The sequence below is a fragment of the Phascolarctos cinereus genome, unplaced genomic scaffold (genome assembly GCF_003287225.1).
Source record: "Phascolarctos cinereus isolate Bilbo 61053 unplaced genomic scaffold, phaCin_HiC Scaffold_4;HRSCAF=312, whole genome shotgun sequence".
NCBI lineage: Eukaryota > Metazoa > Chordata > Mammalia > Diprotodontia > Phascolarctidae > Phascolarctos > Phascolarctos cinereus.
The window spans coordinates 431,203,380-431,209,569 of NW_027555847.1; positions in this window are offsets into that span (position 1 = coordinate 431,203,380).

Consider the following 6,190-nt stretch of genomic DNA (forward strand, 5'->3'; position numbering starts at 1 on the left):
CAAAAGGCGAAGTAGGATTGGTGGAGTCAAGGACAGAGAGAAAATAAATAGGTCCCACAAGTTAGGTAGTGTTAACATGAATTTGTATGCAAATAGTTAATACAGCCAAGTGGAGGTCTTTAAAAGATAGTCCATGCCCTTAAAGAATTTACAATCTAATGGGGAAAGCAACCACACTAAAGAAAACTAAAAGGGGTATGGGGAAAGAGGTATGGGGGTAAATTGACTTTTAAAGAAATAGAAGTCTTGGGGGCAGAGCCAAGACGGCAAAGCAGTGACTTGCTTGAGCTCTCACCCAAACCCCTCCAAATACCTAAACAAATCCTAAAGCAGCAGAGCCCACAAAAAGACAGAGTGAAACAAATTTCCAGCCCAAGAGAACCTGGATGGTCAATCAGAAAGGTATATCTGGGCTGGGAGTGGAGCAGAGTTTGGCGTGGGTGCACAGGCTGCAACAAACCTGGAGCAGTCAGAGGACTGAATAGTGGGCAGCTGTGGCAGTTTCGAGACTTTTCAACCCATGAGTGCCAAAACAACTTAGAAGGTCAGTAGAAAAAAGTCTGTTTCTGCAGTGGTAAAACAGAAGTGCCATGGGGTCCCAGCCCCATTCCCTTAGTGTGGCCCCGGGGTGGCGGGTGCCTTCTGAGCTTCCGGCCCACAGACTAAGGGGGAATCCAGTGGTTGATCAGAGGGGGATTGCAGGGATCTCTCTGCTGATGCAGGATTCTCTTGTTTTGCCTGTGCTTGGATCTGGGTCACAGTTCTGGGTGGCAGTCTTGGGGCAAAGAGGAGTGCTGCTGTGGTAGAGCTTGTAGTGGTGGTAAAGAGAGAATCCTCCTCACAGTTCCAAGGCAGAAAAGAGTGCTTGTGGTCACTCATAGACCAGAGCACAGGCCAGGAAAGGAGTAAACACCTCACCCTTGATCATAACACCTTGGATGAATTGAAAACTTACAAATTCCTAGAAGTATCTCTGAAAACAGCTGCACAAAACCCCCAAAGCTTGGGGAAGTATATTCTTCACACTGGAAGCAGACTCCTACCTTAACAAAAAGTTTAAAAGTCAGGTAATTGGCTGGGATCATGAGCAAACTGTGCAAAAAAGAGTCAGACTGTAGAATCTTTCTTTGGTGACAAAGAAGATCAAAATATACAACCAAAAAAAGGACAACAAAGTCAAAGGGCCTACATCCAAAACCTCTAAGAAAAATATGAATCGGTCACAGGCCATGGAAGAGCTCAAAAAGGAATTTGAGAAGCAAATAAGAGAAGTAGGGGAAAAACTGGGAAGAGAAATGAGAGTGATGCAAGAAAATCATGAAAAACTAATCAACAACTTGCTAAAGGAGATCCAAAAAATACTGAAGAAAATAACACCTTAAAAAATAGCTTAACCCAAATGGCAAAAAAGCCAATGAGGAGAAGAATGCCTTCAAAAGCAGAATTGGCCAAATGGAAAAGGAAGTCAAAAAGCTCGATGAAGAAAATACTTCCTTAAAAATTAGAATGGAGCAGTTGGAAGCTAGTGACTTTATGAGAAATCAAGATATTGTAAAACAAAACCAAAACAATGAAAAAATAGAAGATAATGTGAAATATCTCATTGGAAAATCAATTGACTTGGAAAATAGATCTAGGAGAGAAAATTTTAAAATTATTGGACTATCTGAAAGCCATGATTAAAAAAATAGCCTAGACATCACCTTTCAAGAAATTATCAAGGAAAACTTCCCTGGTATTCAAGAACGAGAAGGTAAAATAGAAATTGAAAGAAATTGAAAGAAAGAGATCCCCAAAGAAAAATTATAGGAAGATTGTAGTCAAAATACAGAATTCCCAGGTCAAGGAGAAAATATTGCAAGCTGCCAGAAAGAAACAATTCAACACAATCAGGATAACATAACACAGGATTTAGCAACTTCTACATTAAGGAACCAGAAGCCTTGAAATGTGAGATTCCAGAGAGGAAAGGAGTGAGGATTACAGTCAATAATCACCTACCCAGCAAAACTGAATACAATCCTTCAGGGGAATAAATACACATTCAGTGAAATAGATGATTCTCAAGAATTCTTGATGAAAAGCCCAGAGCTGAATAGAAAATCTGACTTTCAAATACAAGAGTCAGGTGAAACATGAAGAGGTAAACAGGAAAGAGAAATCATAAGGGACTTATTAATATTGAACTGTTTACATTCTTGCATGTTAAGATCATATTTGTAACTCATGAGACTTTTGTCAGTATTAGGGTATTTGGAGGAAAAAATTATACGTATAAATACACTGATGAATGGGTGACATCTGGAGAATGAAATTAAGGAGTGAGAGAGGATTATATGGTGAGAAGGAGAAAGGGAGAAGTAGAATGGAGTAAATTATCTTACATAAAAGAGACAAGAAAAGGCTTTTACAGAGGAGGGGAAGTGGGGGAAGGTGAGAGGGAATGAATGAATCTTGTTTTCATTGGATTTGGCTTAAGGAGAGAATAACATACACACTCAGTTGGGTATGGAAAGCTATCTTACGGTAGATGAAAATATGGTGGAAGGGGAGAAAAGAGTGGGTGATATAGAGAGGAGGGCAGATTGGGGGAGTGAGTAATCAGAAGCAAACACTTCTGAGGAGGGACAGGTCAAAAGAGAGAATAGAATAAAGGGGGGGGTAGGATAGGATGAAGAGAAATATAGTTAGTTTTCCACAGCATGACTACTATGGAGTATTTTACATGACTACACAAGTATAACCTGTGTCGAGCTGCTTGCCTTCTCAATGAGGTTGGGTGGGGAGACAAGAAAGGAAAGAATTTGGAACCCATCATTTTAAAAACGAATGTTAAAAAACTGTTTTCACATGCAACTGGGAAATAAGATATACAGGCAATGGAGTATAGCAATCTCTCCTGCCCTACAGGAAAATAGAAGAGGAAGGTGATAAGAGAAGGGGGAGGAGGATTGAAGAGAGGGTAGATTAGAGGAAAGAGTATTCGGAATGCACATTCTCTTGGGGTTGACGGAGGGATAAGATGGGGAGAAAATTTGGAACTCAAAATCTTTTGGAAGTGAATGTTGAAAACTAAAAATAAATAAATGAATCTTTAAAAAAAACACAAAGAATATACATGGTACCTCATGCTTATAGCCACACAATGCTGAAAAGAAGAGAAGGACATGAATTTTCTCATTTTTTTTTCTTCCAGGGCCAGCCAGTTCTGGTTATTGTGTTTACACAGCATTCACTTTCATTTTGTAGCTGCTGTTCTTTCCTTCTATGTTGTTTTGATTCTTTTAGTATAGCCTATTTTTTTTTAATTTCAATATTTTTACTTCTCATTTTAACATTGCTTTCATTTCAAAATATATCTCTTCTTTCCTTTTTCAAGTGAATTATCTCTCATAACAAAAAAAATAAGAAAGTTGAGCAAAGTAAGTTATTTTTACTATATGCATAATTTTCTTCTTTCAGATGATTTTGCTTCTCATTTATAAATGTCTTCCCATGCAACTCTGTTTTCTTTATATTCATTGATTCTTACAGCATAATACTGTTTCATTGAATTAATGTTACTAAATATGTTAAGCAATTCACCATTTGTTTGGTATCTACTTTGATTATACTTTTTTTCAATCACAAAAAAAAGTTCTATAAATATTGGTGTATATGGTGGTGGAATGTCTTTTAAATTTTTAAGTTAGCCATCCCCTTGTTTATCATTTAGAGTGAGATGCTGAGACTATGAATGAGTTTTTGGAGTTAAAATTTAGCAAATTTAATGGTCAGAATTTGAACTTGGGTCCTTTGACTCCCAATGCAGTATTATCCTCACTATGGCATAATTACACACACACACACACACACGTTTATGTGTGTGTGTGTGTGTGCATATATATAGATATATAGATATACATACAATGTATACACACACACACATACGTATGTACATATACATACATGTACACATACACACATATTCCTGGTTTGCCTAACATGGAGGCACCTTTGAGTGGCCTTTGGAGGATTTCTAGCTCTTTGCCCCTACTGCATGGATGAGGGTAGGTTTCTTTGAATGGCTGCTTATATCTTTAAAATTAGTAAGACTGAGTGGTTTGCTTTCCTTCTATTGCTTTTGTTTGAAATTTCTTATCTACTGAATCCAGAAGGTGAAGATCACAATACACCCATAGAACAGACATCATGAAGTGAAGTTGTAAGAGGGAGAAGACATGAGCAGAGCCAAGATGTCGGAGTGAAAGCAGTGACTTGCTTGAACTCTTCCCCAAACCCCTCCAAATACTCATAAACAATGGCTCTAAACAAATTCTGAAGCAGCAGAACCCACAGAAAGACAGACTGAAACAAATTTCCAGCCCAAGACAACCTGGATGATTGATCAGAAAGGTGTATCATGCAGGGCTGGGAGAGCAGCACCACAGCAAACCTGTAGCAGGCCTCAGAGGACTGAATCTCCAGCAGCTGTGGAGGTTTCCAGACTCCTCAATCCACGAATGCCAAAGACAACTTAGAAGGTCAGTGGGAAAAGTCTATTTCTGCAGTTCTGAGGCAGGAAAATGGGGTTTCAGCTCCATTCCCCAAAAGCATGGCCCTGGGGGGCAGCTGCTTCCTGAGCTTCCAGCCCACAGACTGAGGGGGAATCCAGTGGCTGATCAGAGAGAGGTTACAGGGATCTCTTTGCCAGTGCTCAGGCAGGAATCTCTTGCTTTGCCTGTGTGTGGATCTGGGTCACAGTTCTGGGCAAAGGTGCTGAGGTAAGGAGGAGCTCTAGCATGGTGGAGCTTGTAGTGGCTGTAGAGAGGAACCCCTCCTCACAGTTACAAGACAGAAAGGAGTACTTGTGGTCACAGGCCAGGAAAAGAGTAAACAGCTTGCCCCTTATCATACCACCTTGGAGGAACTGAAAATTTACAGGTCCCTACAAGTATCTCTGAAAACAGCTATAAAACCCCTGAATTGGGACAGTACACTTCTCCACATTGGAAGCAGACTCTTACCTTAAAAGAGTTTAAAACTCAAGTAATTGGCCTGGATCATGAGCAAGCAGTGCAAAAAGAGTCAGACTATATTATCTTACTTTGGTGAAAAAGAAGATCAAAATATACAACCAGAAGACAACAAAGTCAAAGCTCCTACATCCAAAGCCTCCAAGAAAAATATGAATCAGTCCAGGCCTTGGAAGAGCTCAAAAGGGATTTTGAGAAGCAAGTAAGGGAAAGAGAGGAAAAACTGGAAGAGAAATGAGAGTGATGCAAGAAAATCATGAAAAACAAGTCAACAGCTTGCTAAAGGAGACCCAAAAAATACTGAAGAAAATAACACCTTAAAAAAGCCTAACCCAAATGGCAAAAGAGGTCCAAAAAGCCAATGAGGAGAAAAATGCCCTAAAAAGAAAAATTGGCCAAATGGAAAAGGAAGTCCAAAAGATTACTGAAGAAAATACTTCCTTAAAAATTAGAATAGAGCAATTGGAAGCTAGTGACTTTATGAGAAATCAAGACACTGTAAAACAAATCCAAAAGAATGAAAAATTAGAAAACAATGTGAAATATCTCATTGGAAAAACAACTGACCTGGAAAATAGATCCAGGAGAGAGAATTTAAAAATTATTGGACTATCTGAAAGCCATGATCAAAAAAAGAGCCTAGACATCATCTTTCAAGAAATTATCAAGGAAAACTGCCCTGATATATAGAACCAGAGGGCATAATAGAAATTGAAAGAATCCACAGATCTGCTCCTGAAAGAGATCCCCAAAGGAAAACTCCTAGGAATATTATAGCCAAATTCCAGAGTTCCCAGGTCAAGGAGAAAATATTACAAGCTGCCAGAAAGAAACAATTCAAGTACTGTGGAAACACAATCAGGATAACACAAGATTTAGCAGCTTCTACATTAAAGGACCAGCAGGGCATGGAATATAATATTCCAGAGGGCAAAGGAGATAGGATTACAACCAAGAATCACCTACCAGCAAAACTGAGTATAATCCTTCAGGGGAAAAATGGTCATTCAGTGAAATAGAGGACTTTCAAGCATTCCTGATGAAAAGACCAGAGCTGAATAGAAAATTTGACTTTCAAATACAGGACTCAAGTGGAACATGAAGAGGTAAACAGGAAAGAGAAATCATAAGAGACTTATTAAGATTGAACTGTTTACATTCCTGCATGGAAAGAT